Source organism: Camellia sinensis, chromosome 13 (genome assembly GCF_055761805.1).
Source record: "Camellia sinensis isolate YWXY chromosome 13, ASM5576180v1, whole genome shotgun sequence".
NCBI lineage: Eukaryota > Viridiplantae > Streptophyta > Magnoliopsida > Ericales > Theaceae > Camellia > Camellia sinensis.
Window position 1 is genome coordinate 25,066,073 of NC_138973.1, and position 22,762 is coordinate 25,088,834.

General features: G+C 40.0%; 1 long non-coding RNA gene across 1 annotated transcript; it reads right to left on the reverse strand.

Annotated features, from left to right (window-relative positions):
* Positions 1–17,884: 17,884 nt before the first annotated feature.
* On the reverse strand, positions 17,885–22,247 carry LOC145806077 (uncharacterized). Its single transcript, XR_014348538.1, has 5 exons — positions 22,192–22,247; positions 22,044–22,091; positions 21,903–21,949; positions 18,987–19,229; positions 17,885–18,455 (listed from the first exon to the last, which is right to left on the reverse strand). It is a non-coding gene; the product is annotated as an uncharacterized LOC145806077 (long non-coding RNA).
* Between the last annotated feature and the right edge of the window lie 515 nt (positions 22,248–22,762).

Genomic DNA, 22,762 nt, shown 5'->3' on the forward strand with positions numbered 1-22,762 from the left:
GGAAGATTCCTATTTGGAAAGTTACATTAGCACTATTGGAGTTGACTTCGAAAGCAATCTTTTTTATTTCCCTTGGTTTGGGTTGCTGATTACCTTAACATAGATTGTAAAGTTGTAAATTATTCTTATGTTCTCTTCTGCAGAAAATCCGTACAGTTGAGCAGGATGGAAACTGTAGAACGCGCCCGCGGAGGGGGACCTCGCTACTACAGTTCGGACTCGCGATTTTTGTTGTCGCGGTTCTTAATCTGAACCAAAGAGTCCAAATCTGGCAAATCATTTTGAGAAACAGATTTTTGAAAAAGTAGTGCCAAACATGGACTGCTTTGCCAGATACAGAGTCGCCACCTAAATATTTTTAAAATGGGGAAATTTAGGAAACCCTAACTCGGTGCCGAAGGCCACATGCTCGTCATCACCGGAGTTGTCTCGGCTCGGGAGCTTGGGTACGATCGGGGAAGGTCAGCTATGAGCACCCCCTTTTGCCCGGTCCGAGGACCGGCCTCTACTAACCATGATATCCGATTTTGAAAACGTTATGTGTTCTTATTCCATTTATTAGCCTAGAATTACTATGTTATGCGCACAGCAAACAAGTATAGACTAGATTGCCTAATTTGGAAAGGAACATTGCATATCCGTTTGTTTTGAAAATGCTTTGGAATTTGCTACTCGCAAGTAGGCGAAAACACGGATTTCAATGAGTTTTTCCAACTCAAACAATCCAACCTTCACCCACAGGCATTCAAAACAGTTTAACACATATAAGCACTTAGCCGCATGGCAGGCATACTGTCATGGCAACACTCACACACATGTGGGATGCTAAAGCATAAATACTTACATCGTACTCCGTGCCAAAACAGTAAACTAGTTAGCAAACATGCGTGTCCTAGTTCATGTTAAATTGCCTAATGCAACACATACAGGATGCAATTAGATAGGCTCGGCTAACCTAAGCATGGCATATGAAATGCGATCAACTATCACATAGTCAATTTTCGAATTGAAGTACAAATGCAGTTAGCGTGATGTACCGAGCCTAATGCATGCAATACAAATGCATGGATGCATGCATGCATAGCATGAGGTATGCTAATTTAAACGTGCCCTAATCTACCATCATAAGCAGGTAAATAAAAGGGAAGAAAGACGTGAGGTTGGAAGACATACACACACTCACGCACACTTATTACATATTTACCCTCACTCGGAGGGACCAAATAAATATTACAAATTAATTAACTACGCAAGCTAATTAAATATTACAAATTAATTAATTTAATTAACAAATTAAACTAAGCTAAGAAAACAGATAAACCGCCTCGGGAAACGCGCCGCCATGCATAGGCTGCCTCTGTTTTCCTTCCTTCACTCCTCTGGAGGCTGTCAAAACCTCAGGACTGAGTCCTTGGGCACTGGGGAGTGCGACCGGCTGAGTGGAATTACCACCGGCAGTGGTGTGTGGCCATCGGCACAAAATGAAGCTGTCGGCAGGGTAATTGTTGCCGGTCGGCAGAGTGTTCCTGCAGAATCTGCAAATGACAGCAACAGAGGGCAAGGCAAAGCATGGCAGCACAATTCAAGGCATATATGCACCAACCATGTCCCTTATCATGATAATGACTCAAAGGGGCATGTGCCTCGATTCTCGGACCACCAATCACGCATTTCCATGCATGATGGCCCAAAGAACCAAGCATGCAACTTTGATTTCAAATGCAATGCAAACCAATCAAACCAAACAAGGCCCAATTCCTATCACTAAGTCAAGGAACAAGGCATGCATGCAAGATGCAATGCAACCTAAGCATGCAAGCTAAGGATGCAACATGGCATGGCAACTAACTTATGCAAGCATACAAGCAAACATAGGGGTATGCAAATGGATGCAAGGATGGACTTATGCATGAATTAGGTAGCTCTACATAGGCCTAAAATAGTAGCCAAAATGCTATGATGAGGGACCAAATACACGCACACATGCACCTAATTGAAGGCCAACATTTAAGCACAAATTGAACAACCCTCAAACACATTTGAAAGGGGGAATCATGGACTAATTAGCATGCAACATAAGCATTGAAATCATGCTAAGACATGGTGCCAAACCAAGCAATAAATCAAGCCAAATATGCAACAAATGGCCTAAGTGTTCAAAACAAACCAATGGAGCATTGAACTACACTTAGCAAGACCAAACATGGCATGAACTCATTGACCAAAAACAGAGTTTTGGGACATTGATACAAGGCCTAAGGACCACTTAGATGGCATCCAAATGACTCAAAAAACAAAGGCATGCATAATGGTCAAAACATGGAGCATGCAACACATGCTTTTAAAGCATTAAAGAGGCATGCAAGGCAGTCACACAAGCATAAAAATGGGACTGAAATAACATGTAAGATGGTCCCAAATCACCAAATTAATGCAAAGGTGCCATGCTATACATGCATATACTTAAGGCCAACAAGCCACAATGCAAAGGGGCTATATGATGCATGCCAAAATCGACCCAAACACTTATGGAAAGACCTAAAACATGGCAAAATAAGCACATAATCTTCACAAGACTAAGCCTAAAACATGCTCCAACAAAGGCTAACAACCTAAGGCACATTGAGGCAATAATATGGCATTACATGGCAACTATGCTAAATATGCATGGGGTACCAAAACCAACTTAAAATCATGCTATATTATGGGGATATAAGCATGAAAAATAGCCTAAACATGCTCAACACACACTCAAGCATAGGCTCTCTTTAGAGACCAAAATATGCCCTTTTCAAGGACAACAAGGAGAGGGGGTGGCCCTCTCCTTCTTGGGGCTTCAAGGCATCATCTTCACTACTGAAATCCCTCAAGATTTCAGTGGTGAAGAGACCCCAACACCAAAATAACGGAGCTATCACAAAATGGCTCAAAATGAGGCCTTTCAAGGCCTAAGAGGGGTCAACCACCCTCAAACAACAAAACACTCTTAATAAACAATAAAGAGGGCCTAAAAATAGAACTTTTTTGTATTATACACTAAGCTCAAAAACGAATTCAAGATAGGTAGAAATACAATGCAAAAATGGGGAATAAAGGTGTTAGTTTCTTACCCTTGATGACCCCTTCACAAATGGTGCTCCAATGGCCTTCCTTAGCTTGAATCCAACACCAAAACTTCAAAACCAGTCCCTTAGAACCTCAAGAGCCAATGGAAGGTGAAACACTATGTGTTTGTGTGCAATAGTATGGACTAAACACACTAAAACACACACAAGAGGGAAAAAGAGAGAGATAATGTGTAACAAACCCTAACCCTAGATCTCAAACCCTAACAATGGCTGTCTAAGCTCTCAAAATATCTTAAAATGTCTCCCCCTAAGCCAAGAGACCCATCTCTCTCTATATGGCACTTCTTGTCTTGTAAAGCTTACAAGACAAGCTTCATAAGAGGGAGATCCCTCCATACACGTGTATGGAGGGGAGCAAAAGCAAGACAGTTGTCTTAAAATATCTGCAAAAGCAGATGCACAGTAATCGGCTGGCCAAAAATGCCATCTTGGCCAAAAAGAGTGCCGGCCGGCACTAAAAAGTGCTGACCGGCAACAAATAGTGCCGGCCGGCAATATACATTGCCGGTGGAAGCAAAAACCAGCCGGTGGCCTATAGCCACTGCCGGTGGTGGGTGGGAATGGTCTACAAGCCCTACCCTGCCTCTCAAAGGCAAAACACAAGTGTTTGGTGTGAAACCAGACACTAAACGGTTGAGTTCGGAGATCCTGAGGCAGGGCACGTGAGCCGAGACCTCCGGGAACTCCAAACGAACACAAACATGGATAATCACCGAGTGTTCCAAGCGGTGACGTCCAAGTCTTGAGGACGGTCAAAAATGGGGTGTCTACAAACAGCTGGTAGTTTGTTTGTATTGTTTGTCTTATTATTTAGTGGCTTCATCATCCCAAAATGTAAGATTTCAATAACTCTTCCAATCTGATTTTTGGATAATTATTTAGGAAGATGAACTTAAGCTAAGCTATCTTGTTATTGGAAGATTTCAATAAGTCTTCCAATCTAATTCTTTCTCCAGTTCATTATATTATTTAGGCATTTTTCTTTTTAGCTATGTGAGTTTTTACTTCACATCACATACATACATACATATATACATACTTGTGTATTGTTGGTATATAACATTGTATTTAATTTATTTGTTTGTTGTGGTATAGATATGGAGATGGTGAGCCAACTGACAATTCTGCAAGGTTCTATAAATGGTTTTCAAAGGTAAATTTTGATTAATTTCTAATTTTTATTGTTACTATGGTTCTTTTACCAAGTGAGATTTGGGTTTCATGGTGTGTTATATGACTGCCTATAGGGTAAAGGAGAGAGAAATGGCTTAATCTTTCGTACGGAGTGTTTGGCCTTGGCAATAGACAATATGAGCATTTCAACAAGGTCTGGATTTCATTTCATTTCATGTTTTGGTCTGTTCACTGGATTTAATTTATTTGTTTGTTTTGGATTTCATTTCATTTCATGGCTTAATATTTCAGTTTCGACTTTCTCTTCTGAAGACTACACAGGGGCATCTTATGGTGAGAGTCCTGTCTGTTGAGAGCATTTTTATACTTATGCAGTGTTTGTTTGGTTGTTGAGAAAATGTTGATGTAAAGAAACTAGGGTTGAATTTAAATTATTGCTCTGCTTTGTTAGAAGGAAATATAGGAAAGGAAATTTATTAAAATATGATGTTAGGTTTCTCACGATTTTGGCTCCCAAATAGCCAAGAATCTAGCAGCCAACAAGTTTTGGCTGATTTGAAATTATTTTATTATTATTTTTTAAATCATGGAGTTTTTTTGCTTGTTGAAACAAAAAGAACATGAATTGTAGGAGTTAAGAGTTGAAATTTAATTTATTATTTTCCTAGGAATTTCCACTAATCGCATGGAGGGTCAAGTTTTGAGAGTTTAAGTTTGTCAGATTAGTTAGTAAGGGGTGGAGCTTGAAGAAGCGAAGCAAACTTATAGTAATCAAGCATTTACTAAGAGATGTGATTAATGATTCTTGGCAATGTGATTAACAAACTAAGTGATGGTGCAAAGCAAAGGTATTTGCCTCCTTAAGTTAATAATCCATCTCATAAAACAACTGTCTAAATGAATCAAAATATAAATGCAGGGGACACATTCCTTATCGGGATAGTAAGCTCACTCGCATACTTCAACCTACTCTTGGTGGCAATGCCAAAACTTCTATAATTTGCTCTTTAGCACCAGAAGAGGTAGGTTATTAATATGTTATCGAGTTACATGTGTGTATATATATATATCTTACATCAAGTTTAACATTATAGTATGGTTTTAATATGGCTACTTCATCCAGATTCACATAGAGGAAACGAAAGGAACCCTTCAGTTTGCTAGCAGAGCCAAGAGAATAACAAATTGTGTTCAAGTGAATGAGGTTTGTTAGTTATTTGGTTTAATAACACTTAATTCTTTTCCAGCTTAGTAAGATTACAACATTTTACTTCAACATATACTTTTGTTACTGTAGCTGCCATATTGTTTGTCCCTGACAAACTTTTTAGTAGAATCTAGCTGTAAAAGGTAATATATAATATGGATTCAATAGAAGTTAGTGTCTGAAGTGTTCCTAGAATTTTTTATTTTTGAGATGAGGGCATGCTGAATATTCTTAAATTTTTTTGTATATTGATTTCTTTCCTATGGTTTGTAATTTATCATGGGGAAGTTCATAAAATTTAAATGAGTTGAGCCAAAGAGAAAACCTAAATGTGATGGTTTACATGATTCATGCTGTATCCAATTGAAAAGTAGCTTGCAGTTGGTTGGATGGTTACCTCTTTCTTAAGTTTCCAGTTTCAATATTGACTTCATTTATGGTTTTGGTCGTTGTAAAATAATGATTTGTTAAAAAAAAAAAAACTAGGAACTTTACACTTGAACTAGTTCAAATGGGCTAAACTAGAATGTCAAAAATGTTAACGTGGGTGGCATCAAACTAAAATGACTTTGAAAATATTAAGTATGGAACATTTTCCAATGTTTATAAATTGAAGGATCTTACTTATATCATATATTGCATTATAGCACCACTTCCTTGTGTATTTGCAGTTTAATCACCAAGTTGGTTACATAGATTTTTGAAAGCCAAAAAGTTAAACATTTCTGGATTTGTTCATTGAGAGCTTGCCTTGATTGTGTAAATTATCGTGTTTTAACTTAACTAGTCCCTCTGGGTTTGACATCATTTTGTTTGCAAATAGTTTTTAAATAATGATTAAGCATATTATCTAAAGTAATAATTATTATGTTAAAGTTGATTCCTTGCTCCTTTCAAATCTAATGGTATGGCTAATTGGAGTTGATTTTTTTTTTTTTGTTTCTTTTTGTTTGTAGATTTTGACAGATGCTGCCTTACTGAAGCGACAAAAACTAGAGATAGAGGAAATCACACAAAGCACGAGATCAATGCATTAGGGAACAACAAATGAAAATTGACAATCTCAATAGTCTTGTCACCGTTTTGGATTCCGATAAAAAGTCTAGCCAGGTAAACTTTTACAGTGCAATGTCTTTAAAATGTTTATTGATGCTGTTTAATAAACCATCTTTATCCTCTTATCATGTTCACTTTCATCAGAATAGATCTATCTTCATTTTAGATTGAGCGATGTTAGGTATAAAAAATAAAAATAAAAACCCTAAAATTCTGTACTAGGTATTAGATCAATCCATATTAGTGTGCTTTCTATTCCTTTTTAATTTTTTTGGGCAAATAACACTTCTTAACCATTTTGATTTTAATTGATGTATTTAAAGTCTGAATTGTTGCTATTCTTAGGTATGTAATGCATTGTTTCTTATTTTTAATTTTGTTTTCAAGCTTAGTTTAATTATTTTAATAAACATCAATTATTAGTTCTTAATAATTGTTTGACAGGTATTTTTTGTGTTCAACCATATAAAATTTATAGCGATCCCGGGTTTTTACCCTCGATGTACAGTGATCCGGACATGTGTCCGTGGATGTTGGTAGTTGTTTATCACCTTGTTTGCATCCTCTTTACTTTGTCTATTGAGTTATAGGATGTGTTGGGCAGGTTTGTTTCAGGTTGGTTGTGTTTGGGAGCCTAGTGTTGCTGCCCAGATTTTTAGACATTCGCTCGAGCGAGGAGTTGGTCGCTCGAGCGAGAGTTGAGTTTGTGTCTGGTGGGTCGAGCCAGAGTGGTTTCGCTCGAGCGAGTGATGGCGTCTGGTTCTGGACCTGAGAGTTGTGTTTCTTGGCTCGAGCGAGCTTTTCTTGGCTCGAGCGGTCTGGTTTGTTCTTCGCTCGAGCGAGAGGTCTGTCGCTCGAGCGTGCTTCTAGTTGCAGACCTGAGGGTTTGAGTTGTTGGCTCGAGCGAGCATTCTTTCGCTCGAGCGCACTTTTGAGTTTTTGGCTCGAGCGAGAACTTATTGGCTCGAGCGAGTGTTTTCTGTGTCTGGTCGCTCGAGCGACAAAGTCTTCGCTCGAGCGAGAGTGTTTTATATCAGCGGAGAGTAGTGTTTTGAAACATCACTTTTTCACTTTATTTTTCTTTCAAACCCTTGATCTGACACACTCTCTCTCTCTAAACTTACAATCTCTCTAAGAATTGATCTCCCTAGAGTCTGAATCTAGCCTAGGGCCTTTGTTAAAAAGATAGAGGGTGTTGAGAGCTTTGTTTTAATCTGAAAAAGTTTGGATTTGGAGCACGTTGATCTTCGAGTCTTCATCTCCTTTTTGGCTCAAACTTCGAGGTAGGGATATCCTACTCCTCTCTATGGATTTTGTCTTTAAATTTTAGTATTTTGAGATGTTGGGGTTGGTTTGGTAATTTGGTAAAAGTTTGGGGCTTTTGTGCAATTTTACAAAAGTTGGGGTTTTATTCATAATAAACCTAGATGCATGATTGGAGTAGAGAAATGGAATAAATGTTGAATCATTGATGAAAATGGGACCTAAGGGTTGAAATGGTAATTATGGATAACAACCTAATTACATTGTTTAATTAATTGGGATAATTAATTGTGAGAAATGAGGAAATGAAATGTTGATTGAATATACATTGTGCATTTATTTTCTGTTTAGAAATAACTGTTTTGGGCTATCGGTGGAGGATAGTCGTGATTGTTGTAGACAATGCATGATGATTAGGCAAACGGAAGCTAATCAATGGAATGTGTCATGGAATTTGACAGTTGATAGAATACATTAACTGTATGTATTGAGTGACTGTATATAGAACCAATGTGTTTGTATACGTTATGTGTAGAGGAGGAGATGGGGGATGTACTCCGCGGTTTAGGAGAAGATAGGGGATGTACCTCTAAACCGGATAGTGTTGGGAGAAGATAGGGGATGAACTCCGTAGATACAGCTCATTTGCTTGTCTAAAGAAGTGAAGATAGAGCTTATATGCTTATCTTTGTGAAGTGTGGATATAGCTTATATGCTTATCTTTGTGAAGTGTGGATATAGCTTATATGCTTATCTGTGGATATTGTGGTTATACATATCTGTTGTAGAATGTGGACATAGCTTATATGCTTATCTGAGAATGTGGATATTGTTGTTATACATATCTGTTGAGAATGTGGTTAGTGCTTATATGCCTATCCGTTGAAAAAGGAAAAATGAAAAGTAACTTGGACTCATAAGTCGTATGACATAAATATGTGATTTATGTGAATGTATCAGTGTTGGCCATCTATCAATTGCTAAATTTTAGTCATTGTTCATGGTTGGTTTAGTGTATTTCTACTGGGCTGTGGCTCACCCTATATGGGAATATCATTTTCAGGTACAGGTAGCATGCCACCTCCAAGGACATAGCTTGGGAGGCTAGAGGCAGGCACACTTTTGTTGATTTACTTTTGATGTATTACATGTAAACTCAAGCCAAGGGCTTAACGTGTATGAGTTAGTACTCTTTTGTTGTAACCAAGTGTTAACTTGGAAAGCTGTAAGCCCGTAGGGCATTTTGCTTTTGTTGTTAACATGTAATACTTATGTTATAGAACTCGGATAAATGGAAGAAGGTGGAACTTTTGCATCTCAATGCATGTCTTATTTGATGGGTTTAATGTTATTATTTTGAGGGCGTTACAACTTGGTATCAGAACGTACCGGGTTCGAATACTTTGGGTACGTGGGAAGTGATTAGGATCACAATGGGTTTGTCTCGCTTGATAGAGACTTAGATGTAGTATCATATGCTATGTGATTGATTGATAACATGCTTATGTGGCTATGTGGGTATGGGATTTAGTTTCTAGGATGTTGATTGGATCCTTGGGTTTCTGGGAGTCTTGTTGGAAAAGCACTTGATCAATGCTATTTCTAACTGGAACTCTAGTAACACCTCGGGACTATCATTATCCGGAAATGAAATTCGTAAGTGCTTATGTGTTTATGTGCTTACGTGGAGTGAATTACAGTTGTCCATGCATTAGGACGTGAGTGTTTAGTTTCGGCACATTTGTGAATGTGCTAATGTTCTGTGTTACCTTTATTAGGATGTCAGGACGAGGAAGAGGTGCTAGGCGTGGTAGACCTGCGAGGCAGGAAGCACTGTTACCGGGTGAGATTCCGGCAGTACAGGAGGGAGTTGGCCAGGCCAATGTGGCCGAGCCAGTGGGGCAGCAGGCTATGGGTGCCTTGGCCAGAGAGATAGCAGGAGCTTTGGGTATTCTTAGAGCTGGGAATCAGGCAGCTGAGGCAGGGCCTTCCTTCTTGAAGAGGGAGTTTTTCCGGTCTAATCCGGATGAGTTTATCGGGGATCCGAAGGAGCCACTGAAGGCTGATGATTGGCTAGAGCAAATGAGTAAGATGTTCGAGATGCTTGGCATCGAGGACGGAGCACTGAAAGTGACCTTGGCATCCTTCCAACTGAAGGGGGATGCGGGTCAATGGTGGAAGTACGAGAAGGCTCGTGTTGGTGGTACTTGGGAGGCGTTTGTGAATGCTTTTCAGGAGAGGTTTTTGTCTGCAGCAGCTAGGGAGAAGCTGAGGGATCAGTTTAGCCGGCTTAATCAGCAGGGCTTGTCAGTGGCCGAGTTTGAGGCTACTTTTTCCAGTCTGTCCAGGTTTGCACCTGAACTGGTGGCATCTGAGGAACGCCGTTGCTATGAGTTTGAGCGGAAGTTGAGGCGGGGCCTCAAGTTGAGAGTTGGTGGGTCTTATATCCGAGAGTATAGACACCTAGTGGACGCTGCAGCTCATATGGAGCTCTTGATGCAGGAGGAGGATGAGGGGCAGAGAGGCTCCAAGAGGAGCCAAGATGGCCAGGGTGATGGCAGGAGGCAGAGGGGTTCTAACCCTCAGCAGTCGCAGGGTGGTGTTGCTAGGTCGACCTTCCCAGTCCCAAGTGCAGGCTCCGGGAGAGGTGGTCAGGGGGATTTCACCTGTTACAGGTGTGGTCAGTTGGGTCACAAGGTTTCTGTTTGCCCGCAGAAGGGTGGGGGTCAAAGAGCTGCTTCTTCTTCAGCTAGACCGCAGAGTTAGAGTTTGGGCAGGGGGCAGCCCTTGTCTTGTTATCAGTGTGGACAGCCTGGGCACTTGAAGAGGTTTTGCCCGCAGTTGAGTGCCACTTCGAGAGCGTCTAGTTCTAGGCAGACGCAGGGTTTTCAGCCAGCTCAGTCTGTGCAGGCCTCGAGGGCCAATCTGGGAGCTTCGTCATCCCAGTCTGTGCAGCAGTCTTTTGCTCCGAGAGGTGAGCAGGTAGACCAGGGGCCTACGGGGCGCGTGTATGCTGTTACCGCGTAGGATTTAGTACCGACTCCATCGGTGGTGAGAGGTACTTTTCTGTTTTGCAACTCGGTTGCTAATGTGTTGATAGACACGGGTGCATCTCATTCTTTTGTATCTGCTGCATTTGCATCTGTTTTGGAATTGGAGTTAGCACGGTTAGCATCTCCTATTTGTGTGGTATCGCCTTTGGGTGGTGAGTTGATCCTGAAACAGGGTGTTAGAGGATGTGATATTGAGGTCGCCGATTATAGGCTTCCTTTTCCGTTTGTTGTCATGCCCATGAAGGGTTTTGATGTTATTTTGGGTATGGACTGGCTATCGTCATACCGGGCTGTTATCGATTGCTACCGCCAGAGGGTCACGTTATGTACCTTGAGCGGGGAGTGGTTCCATTTCTTGGGAGACCGGGTTGGTAGTGTTTTGCCACCGGGGTATGATTCGCGAGGGCGAAGTGAGCTTAGTAGTCTACTTGCTAGCTTTGAGAGTGGTGAGAGTGGTGAGACCCAGCTTGTGTTGCCGAGGGTGGTTTGTGAGTATTCGGATGTCTTTCCCGAAGATCTTGTTAGTTTGCCACCTCGCCGAGAGATAGAGTTCTCTATTGATTTAGTGCCCGGTACGGCGCCGATTTCTATGGCACCTTACCGTTTTGCTCCAGCAGAGTTGGTTGAGTTGAAAGTCCAGCTCCAGGAATTGCTAGATAAGGGTTTTGTTCGCCCTAGTGTTTCACCGTGGGGAGTACTGACCCTCTTTGTTAAAAAGAAAGATGGTGCCTTGAGATTGTGTATTGACTACCGGAAGTTGAATCGGGCTACGGTTAAGAATAAATACCCTATGCCCCGTATCGATGATTTGTTTGACCAGTTGAAGGGTTCCCGTTGTTTCTCTAAGATAGACTTGAGATCGAGTTACCACCAGTTGAGGGTCCGGGAGGAGGATGTTCCTAAGACGGCATTCCGTACGCGGTATGGCCATTACGAGTTTCTGGTGATGCCATTTGGGCTTACCAATGCACCGGCAATCTTTATGGACTTGATGAACCGGATCTTCCGGGAATTCTTGGATCGGTTTGTAATCGTTTTTGTTGACGACATTCTTATTTATTCGCCTACTGAGGAGGAGCACGAGGCACACTTGAGAGTGGTGCTTGAGTTACTTAGAGCCCACAGGCTGTATGCCAAGTTTGGGAAGTGTGAGTTCTGGCTGAGGGAAGTCAAATTCTTAGGCCACGTGGTATCCGGGGAAGGGGTGTCTGTTGATACATCCAAGGTTGAGGCAGTGCAAGATTGGGCACAGCCTAAGAGTGTGTTTGAGATCCGCAGTTTTCTGGGATTGGCTGGGTATTACCGTCGGTTTGTGAAAGATTTCTCCAGGCTAGCGTCACCGTTGACTAGACTGACTCGGAAGGGAGTCAAGTTTGTGTGGAGTGAGACTTGTGAAAAGTCGTTCTAAGAGCTGAAAGTTAGATTGACCACTGCTCCGGTGTTGATTATTCCGGAGAGAGGGTTGGGTTATGCGGTTTATTGTGATGCCTCACGAGAGGGTTTGGGTTGTGTGTTAATGCAAGAAGGGAAAGTGGTAGCTTATGGCTCACGTCAATTGAAAATACACGAGAAGAATTACCCCACACATGACCTAGAGTTAGCAGCAGTGATCTTTGCCTTGAAAATCTGGAGGCACTACCTTTATGGTGAGAGGTTCGAGGTATTCTCGGATCATAAGAGTTTGAAGTATCTGTTTACCCAGAGAGACTTGAATTTGAGGCAGAGGAGATGGATGGAGTTCATCGAGGATTATGATTTTGAGTTGCACTATCATCCGGGAAAGGCCAATGTTGTGGCCGATGCCCTTAGTAGGAAGACCATTGGTGATGTAGCTAGTATAGCCATCCGGGAATGGGAGATGTTGGGAGCACTTTGCGAGTTTGATTTGCTACTGGGCGAATCTGTTGAGGCTGCGGCCTTGTTTTCTGTTATTGCGCAGCCTACACTTGTGATTAGAGTGTTAGAGGCACAGAGAGGTGACCTTGAGGTAGAATCCCTCCGAGAGAAGATCTCCAGTGGGAAAGTTGAGAAGGGTTTGACGGTGTATCCCGACCTTAGTGTGAGATACCGAGACCGTTTGTTTGTACCGGAGTCTTGCCGAGAGGAAGTACTCCGAGAGTTTCATCATTCGCGCCTTGCGGTGCATCCGGGAGGTACTAAGATGTATCAGGATTTGGGTCGCCAGTTCTGGTGGCGGGGTATGAAGAGAGATGTGGCTGTTTTCGTATCGAAGTGCCTTACTTGCCAGCAAGTGAAGGCCGAGCATCAGAGGCCAGCGGGTTTGTTGCAACCCTTGCCTATTGCCGAGTGGAAGTGGGAGCATGTCACTATGGACTTCGTTGTAGGTCTTCCGAGGACTCAACGGGGTAGTGATGCTATTTGGGTGGTTGTAGACCGGTTGACTAAGTCTGCGCATTTCATTTCTATGCGCGTGAGAGATTCGGTAGATCATCTTGCCGATTTGTATATTCGGGATGTAGTGAGATTGCACGGGGTCCCAGTGACGATCGTCTCAGATAGAGATCCTCGTTTTACTGCTAGGTTGTGGCAGAGTTTGCAAAGTGCCTTGGGCACTAAGTTGACCTTTAGTACGGCTTATCATCCTCAGACTGACGGGCAGTCCGAGCGTACTATTCAGATCCTCGAGGATATGCTTCGGGGTTGTGTCCTTGACTTTAGCGGGACGTGGGAGAGGCACTTACCCTTGGTAGAGTTTGCCTACAACAACATTTTTAAGTCTAGCATCGGTATGGCACCGTTTGAGGCCTTGTATGGCCGACCGTGTAGGTCTCCAGTTTGTTGGGCCGAGGTGGGTGATGCACCTTTGTTGGGTCCGGAGTTGGTTAGGGAGACGACGGAGAAAGTTGAGCTTATCCGTAGGAGGCTTGTTATAGCCCAGAGTCGACAAAAGAGTTATGTCGACCGTAGGAGGAGGCCTTTGGCGTTTGAGGTAGGTGATCATGTCTTTCTGAAGATATCACCTAGACGAGGCCTGATGAGGTTTGGGAAGAGTGGGAAGTTATCCCCTCAGTTTATTGGTCCTTTTGAGATCCTTGAGAGGATTGGCGAGGTTGCTTATTGGTTAGCCTTACCGCCGCAGTTGTCCGGAGTGCATGACGTGTTTCATGTGAGTATGCTTCGGAAGTATGAGTCATATCCATCACATGTGTTGGATTGGACCGATTTAGAGGTAGATGAGGATGCCTCGTATGAGGAGAGACCGATTCGGGTCTTGGATAGGCAGGATCAGGTCCTGCGTGGCAAGACCATTCCTTTGGTGAAAGTCTTGTGGAAACATCACGGAGTGGAGGAAGCCACTTGGGAACGTGAGTTGGAAGTCCGAGAGAAATATCCGGACTTGTTTGTTGATATGTAATCTTGTATTTACATTTTGAACTATTTTTGAACTTAAGAGCTTTTATATATGTCTTAAGTTGTGAAACATTGAAAATGTTTGGTTTATTGGAAGTATGTTTTAGAACTTGCCTCATATGGAAGTTGAATGTGACATTATATATGTTGATTGTATTGTTGAAATTGGAAAGATAATGCGTAATGTTAATGCATGTTGAAAGTACATATGTGATTTACATATGTGATTTACATATTGTGAGATGCCTCTTGTTAAATGGAGGGGGTGACCGGTAATGGGTCGAAATGTTGAATGTTAAAATGTAACATTGTTTAAAATGGAGGAAAACTTGTTTTGAAAACTTGTGCTTAATTTCGGGGACGAAATTCTTTAAGGGGGGGAGGTTATAGCGATCCCGGGTTTTTACCCTCGATGTACAGTGATCCGGACATGTGTCCGTGGATGTTGGTAGTTGTTTATCACCTTGTTTGCATCCTCTTTACTTTGTATATTGAGTTATAGGATGTGTTGGGCAGGTTTGTTTCAGGTTGGTTGTGTTTGGGAGCCTAGTGTTGCTGCCCAGATTTTTAGACATTCGCTCGAGCGAGGAGTTGGTCGCTCGAGCGAGAGTTGAGTTTGTGTCTGGTGGGTCGAGCCAGAGTGGTTTCGCTCGAGCGAGTGATGGCGTCTGGTTCTGGACCTGAGAGTTGTGTTTCTTGGCTCGAGCGAGCTTTTCTTGGCTCGAGCGGTCTGGTTTGTTCTTCGCTCGAGCGAGAGGTCTGTCGCTCGAGCGTGCTTCTGGTTGCAGACCTGAGGGTTTTAGTTGTTGGCTTGAGCGAGCATTCTTTCGCTCGAGCGCACTTTTGAGTTTTTGGCTCGAGCGAGAACTTATTGGCTCGAGCGAGAGTTTTCTGTGTCTGGTCGCTCGAGCGACAAAGTCTTCGCTCGAGCGAGAGTGTTTTATATCAGCGGACAGTAGCGTTTTGAAACATCACTTTTTCACTTTATTTTTCTTTCAAACCCTTGATCCGACACACTCTGTCTCTCTAAACTTACACTCTCTCTAAGAATTGATCTCCCTAGAGTCTGAATCTAGCCTAGGGCCTTTGTTAAAAAGATAGAGGGCGTTGAGAGCTTTGTTTTAATCTGAAAAAGTTTGGATTTGGAGCACGTTGATCTTCGAGTCTTCATCTCCTTTTTGGCTCAAACTTTGAGGTAGGGATATCCTACTCCTCTCTATGGATTTTGTCTTTGAATTTTAGTATTTTGAGATGTTAGGGTTGGTTTGGTAATTTGGTAAAAGTTTGGGGCTTTTGTGCAATTTTACAAAAGTTGGGGTTTTATTCATAATAAACCTAGATGCATGATTGGAGTAGAGAAATGGAATAAATGTTGAATCATTGATGAAAATGGGACCTAAGGGTTGAAATGGTAATTATGGATAACAACCTAATTACATTGTTTAATTAATTGGGATAATTAATTGTGAGAAATGAGAAAATGAAATGTTGATTGAATATACATTGTGCACTTATTTTCTGTTTAGAAATAACTATTTTGGGCTATCGGTGGAGGATAGTCGTGATTGTTGTAGACAATGCATGATGATTAGGCAAACGGAAACTAATCAATGGAATGTGTCATGGAATTTGACGGTTGATAGAATACATTAACTGTATGTATTGAGTGATTGTATATAAAACCAATGTGTTTGTATACGTTATGTGTAGAGGAGGAGATGGGGGATGTACTCCGCGGTTTAGGGGAAGATAGGGGATGTACCTCTAAACCGGATAGTGTTGGGAGAAGATAGGGGATGAACTCCGTAGATACAGCTCATTTGCTTGTCTAAAGAAGTGAAGATAGAGCTTATATGCTTATCTTTGTGAAGTGTGGATATAGCTTATATGCTTATCTTTGTGAAGTGTGGATATAGCTTATATGCTTATCTGTGGATATTGTGGTTATACATATCTGTTGTAGAATGTGGACATAGCTTATATGCTTATCTGAGAATGTGGATATTGTTGTTATACATACTGTTGAGAATGTGGTTAGTGCTTATATGCCTATCCGTTGAAAAAGGAAAAATGAAAAGTAACTTGGACTCATAAGTCGTATGACATAAATATGTGATTTATGTGAATGTATCAGTGTTGGCCATCTATCAATTGCTAATATTTTAGTCATTGTTCATGGTTGGTTTAGTGTATTTCTACTGGGCTGTGGCTCACCCTATATGGGAATATCATTTTCAGGTACAGGTAGCATGCCACCTCCAAGGACATAGCTTGGGAGGCTAGAGGCGGGCACACTTTTGTTGATTTACTTTTGATGTATTACATGTAAACTCAAGCCAAGGGCTTAACGTGTATGAGTTAGTACTCTTTTGTTGTAACCAAGTGTTAACTTGGAAAGCTGTAAGCCCGTAGGGCATTTTGCTTTTGTTGTTAACATGCAATACTTATGTTATAGAACTCGGATAAATGGAAGAAGGTGGAACTTTTGCATCTCAATGCATGTATTATTTGATGGGTTTAATGTTATTATTTTGAGGGCGTTACAAAATTAACAAAATTTAAAAATTAAAAAAAAAGGCTATGGTGGCGTTTAAAAAACGTCACTATATCCCACCCCAACGGCTAAATTTTTAAAATGTATAAATGTTTATGACGGCGTTTTCAAAAACGTCACTAAATGCCTTAGTGACGTCACAGTATAGTTAGTAGGACATTTGGCGGCGTTTTGAAAAACGCCGCCTATACTAATATAACGACGTTTTCCAAACGTCATAAAGTTATTGCGATGGCAGCGTCATCGGCGTTTGGTACTAAACGTCACAAAAAGAATTAGCGACGTTTTTAGTACTTTTAGCGGCGTTTGAAAAAACGCCGCTAAAAATGAATTTTCCAGCAGTGTCAAGATGTCAAACTATAACTATTAGGCTAAATGGGAAAGAGAAAACAGAGGGGAAAAAAAAGTTTTTTTATTAGGATCATTGTAGAACTAAAACCCCTTACCATGAAGATTCAAGAAACTACTAACAGGTTATTTTAAATTCATCACGACAAAGTTCTCAAAAAAGGCTTGAAATCCATTTGTAAACTATGAAATCTAAATTTGAACTAGTTCCTTGAATAAATAGTGCCAAATCATTTAATTTCCTATCCATTAAATCCAAACACAACTTATTCCAAATGCCACGAAAATCAAAAAGGCATTCTTTCCAAATGCTAGGAAAATCACACCAATCACCCATACACAAAAGTTGCATTTCCAAATTCTCCTAATTGTTACCAACAAAATTCACATCAGATCAACAGCTATATCTATGGTGATAGAGAAGGTCAGATTTGAAGAAATGTGCGTACCTTGTAGAGTTCAACTACCACGTTGTCAACAGATTCCTGAGATTCAAGGGAGCATAGATAGCGGAAAGATGGAAAATTGAGCTTTCATTTATCATTTTTAGAAAATATGCATAAAATTCAAACAATATCAATGCCCAGATCTTTAATCCACAATAGTACAATCAAGGTTTGGCTTAAAGCCATTCTCCTAGAAAATTGATCTTTAACCCACCATTTATTGATTTATCATATAAAATTCACCAAATTTATGCTGGTTCAGAATGGGAAGAATTTATTAATCCACCTATGTATAAAACTTCTTGCTTAAAGACAACGGAAAGTATGGGAAGAACTTATTAATCCACTCATGCTATCATCAAGACAATGGATTGAAGTGAGAGAAACAAGTAGATATCAGCAAATATCAACAATCAATCTAATCTATTAATAGTTCTTCTCCCTCTTCCAAAATCCTATGAGCTTGTTTTCTAAATTTTTGATTTGACTATAAGAACAGTTGATGGCATTCATGAAGTACCATCAGCAATGTAATTTTTTTAAAGGGGTTTCAAAACCTCTTCACTGCAACAAGGATTGCCATGTCCAATTTTAGCAATCCATCACTAGCATTTGAACCCTTGAACTGAGGTGCATGGGGTCATACTCAAGAGCAACAGGCTCAAGGAGGGCTAGTATGGATTTGTATGTCCAAACTGCAATAAATAGGATTGTTCATTCAAATTCAACAGTTCACTGATGGTTATAACTGTGCTCATAATAATAAGAACAAGGACAAGAAGAAAATACCATTACAATGCGAAACTGTTAAGCATCATCAACCTCAAAGTATTGAATAGCAATTACTTTGCCTCAAGTATTTATATTCATTTGCACTTTTCAAATTCAAAATCTCTGTGTTACAAAGCAACAAAGTGTAAAAGAATAATAAAAACATAAAAAACAAAAAAGGGGAAAAGGTGTAACATAGAGTATAATATAAAGGTTGAAAAACTAGGCTAGCATGTGACCTTGTTATGGACATATGCACAAATCTGACACAAACTAGGATATATCAGAGATTACAATGTAGAGCAATCAAATTCATGCCCCTCTCTCTCTCTCTCTCTCTCTCTCTCTCTCTCTCTCTCTCTCTCTCTCTCTATGTATATATATATATATATATATCTTTGTGTGAGAGTGGAAATTTTTGGGTAAACTAAACCAACAATGGTTCCATTTGATCTTTGCAAAGTCAAAAAAAATCCAAATTCCAAAATGGCTGTGTTCCCTATGAGACAGCATTAATAATTTCCCATAAACTCAAGTTGATAATGTTGTAATTTCACGTTAACAATTGATTCAACACTACCAAGAACCAAACTTCATATATTAATTGATATAATCAATAAGCTATAATGCATATATAGATAGATAGGTTAGTACCAGCTGTGCAAGTGCTTGTGGAGGTTGATGGTGTACTCCCTAGTCACCACCTCTTTGTTTCTTCCCTTCATCTTCTCCTCCTTAGCCAGATCAGAAGGTGTTTAGGTGGAAATGTGGAGCTCTGAGTGTGTTCTATTCTGGATTTTGGGGCTGCAGCCTGATCTCCAATTGAGCTATGATGGTGGCAGTTCTGTTTTATTTTCCTGTTTTTTGGTGGCTGCTGTTGGGTTTTGGGGTTGCAGCCTATTTTTTGGTTGCAACCAGGACATGAGAAGTAATGATCAAATAAATCAATACGTTTTTTTAGTACTTCCTAGTTTGAAAACTCAGCCATAGAATAGAGTGAGACTTAAGAAAGCATGCAATTTTGTTTCTAGAAGCTGTATTTAATGGGAGGAAAAAAGGTCTAAAACTCACCTCTCTCTATGGAAAACAAAAGGCTCAGAATGAAATCCAATTGGAGGTTAAGCTGGACCTTTTCACATCTAACCAATGAAATTAAAGTCATTTTTACTGGATCTTCCCTAAGACAAGTGTGACCTTAACTATGTTATCTGGTTACCTAGAACCACATTATTGTGCATCTAACCAATGAAAGTATAGTCATTTTGGATTTGTATGATGGTTGCTAAACTAGTAAAAAGGGTGGAATGTTTCAAAGTTCTTCGTTAGTTGTGTATTTGGATTCAACAAAAAAGGGGCATAATTCAGTGTTGAATTTTCTCTAATCACATTATTAGGCCAAGAAAACTATACAAGTGTACAAGCATTAAAATAATGGACATCAATTTTCTCAAAAATAAATAAATAAATAAACCAAAACAAAATGAAATATAACAATAAAGAAAAAGCTTGTTGTGGCATTTTATCAAACACATACAAGACACATGAATGTGTGCAGCAGCATCAACAACTAAAATACAAAAATTCAAAAATTAAGTTGCTATTGGAATGTTACAATAATCACATTTTGGTTTACCATTCCGATAGCAACTTAATTTTTGAATTTTTGTATTTTAGTTGTTGATGCTGCTGCACACATTCATGTGCCTTGTATGTGTTTGATAAAATGCCACAACAAGCTTTTAAGAAGTGACGTAATTATGATGTAAGAGATGATGTAATCATAATATATTATTTTATTAATAAAATCCTCCAAGGAGGAGGAGAGTACAGAGGATACACCAGCACCACAGGTGAGTACAGGGGATGCACCATAAGCATGCGAAACATGCGAGTAAAACTCATGGTAGAACAATCTTAATAACAGCTTCATAATCATAACAATGGATTCCATTGTTATTTATAAAAAATGTAACAACATCTTCGTATAATACTTCGTGAGCAGCTTCAACGGCCTGCCAATCTTCTCCATCAAATACATAATATCGACCTTGTATAATATCTCCAATAGAGCGAGCAGCTCTGTAATCCTCATAAGCAATGCGATGAGCCATAACTAAATGCCAACAATGAGTGTAAACATATTCATGTGCTTCCACAATAAAATCAGAACGATCAATAATAATCTGAACTCTTATATCTTTTTGCTCAAGCAATACTTGAGCCTTACATATTTCTTTCATAACGCCATGAATGACAATACCATCTGCTTCAGCAGTATTATTGAATTGATTCAATAAAGAAATCTTCCTTCCAAATATATCTTTCACATAATCATAATAATATTTCTTCTTAATCTCCCACTGAATATCAGAGGGAAACATATCCCACTTGTCCATAATATATGTTGAAGATGGACAAGAGAGAGAGAGAGCACCAAGAGAGAGAGGGATGAAAAATAATGAAGGGAGAGCACTCCTTTTATAGAATGAAGTAGACAATGGAGTGCTAATTCATCCTGCTCCAACGCGTGGCATAAATGCAACAACGGTTGGAAATCCAACCGTTATGAATTTGTACGCCTTTTGTTATCACTCTATATAAGGCGTACTCCTCCTCATTAATGATGTGTTTGATGTAGATCGCCTATTTTCAGTGGAAGCGACTGAAGGAGCTGTTAAGTTATACATAGAAAAGATAGCTGTATCTGTCGGTGGTGCTGCCCATGGTGGTTCTAGTGGAACTCGTTTAGGGTTTGTTCATATTAATGGTGTTTCAGACTTAGCATCCGTAAAGTATGCTATGTTGCCTATTGCATTTAATCATGCTGATAAAGCACAAACTATGTCAGCTTATTATGAGTTTGTGCTGAATAAAGAAATCTCAAGGGGATTAAGTTCGTATCATCTCAACTTCCATTTGGAAGATTGTTGGGGCATGCGCGAAGGCGTTGGAATATGTCTCTTGGCTACTTAAGAGGAGAGAAATGGGAAGAAATGAAGAGAAAAAGATTTCTCTGAAAACCCATTTTTTTTAATCTCTCTAAAAGGGGAGTGATTGGGAGAGAAGAAATCAACTCATTACTAATATTTGATAATATCAATTGCCCATCTAAATATGGAAGAAACAAAAAAGAGTGATACCCATGTTGAAAACGACATAATAAACAAATTCATCAGTTGAAGCAACCTGAAGGCCATACTGAAAACAACCTTCTACAGAAAACTGACAATCCCATGTAGAAAAAACTCAAAAGAAAAGATACCTAACCTTATGGTACACCATGTTGAAGAAAACATCACAATAAATTTTGACTAAAAACAAAATTGTAATATAATTAACATATAATCTCAAGAGTGTGAATTCTCTGGATTTCATTTCGAATAAAGCTATCCTTCAAATTTTTACAGAATTTAAGCATACTTTTATGCAAAATTTCCATCCTATGGCAAAGAAATGTTTATATGGCATTCCTTATTTACACAGATTCCCAATCAAACATTAAATCAAAGCTGAAAATGAAATTTACAGCTTTGATAGACAAAACAAACTAATAATGCACTTAAAACTTACAATCTGGAGTTTAATGGTTTTCCATCCTGCTCAACTGTGCGAATTTTCTGCAGAAGAGAACATAAGAATAATTTACAACTTTACAATCTATGTTGAGGTAATCAGCAACACAAACCAAGGGAAATAAAAAAGATTGCTTACGAAGTCAACTCCAATAGTGCTAATGTAACTTTCCAGATATGAATCATCCTAATTACAGAAATAATAAAAATGGTTAATGAACTTGGCATCTGTCTGGAGCCCACATTTGTCCGGAGACCAGAACACATTGAAAAAACCCGAAACTTACGGGCTCCAGTATCTGCAATGTCGACGATTGTGAAGCAGGGATGGGTAGAATAAGGAATACCGTGTGGCAAAGGTTTCGTAATTGTAAGAGAATCGGACAGAGACTTTATCACCGGTAGTAGGATTATAAACCTCATAGTAAGGAACAGGCATTGAAGAGTAGAGGAGGAGTAGGCCATTGGAAGAGTTAATGACTAGCAGGGTGTTATCTGATGCTCCAATATGGCCCTCAAAACCGGTTCGCAGGCGATTGCCTGTGGAAATCGAAATCGAACTCGAACTCTTATCATTGGGATTGGGATTGGGATTGGATGGGATCGCTCTGAAAACGAACTTGTTGTAATTTGTCTGGTAGAAAAACCCTAAAACCGAGAGATTTCTAGCCTCATATCTATCCACGAAAGGTGGTTCGGACAGATATCGTCGCCACCACTTGGAAATGGATTTGAATCGAGCCACCGACGGCGGTGGAAGCCTCAAAAATACCTCCTCGATCAACAACTTCTTGCGTTCCTCCTCGATCAACTCATGGCATTTTAGGCGTTTCAGGCGTTCTTCCTCCTTCATCATCA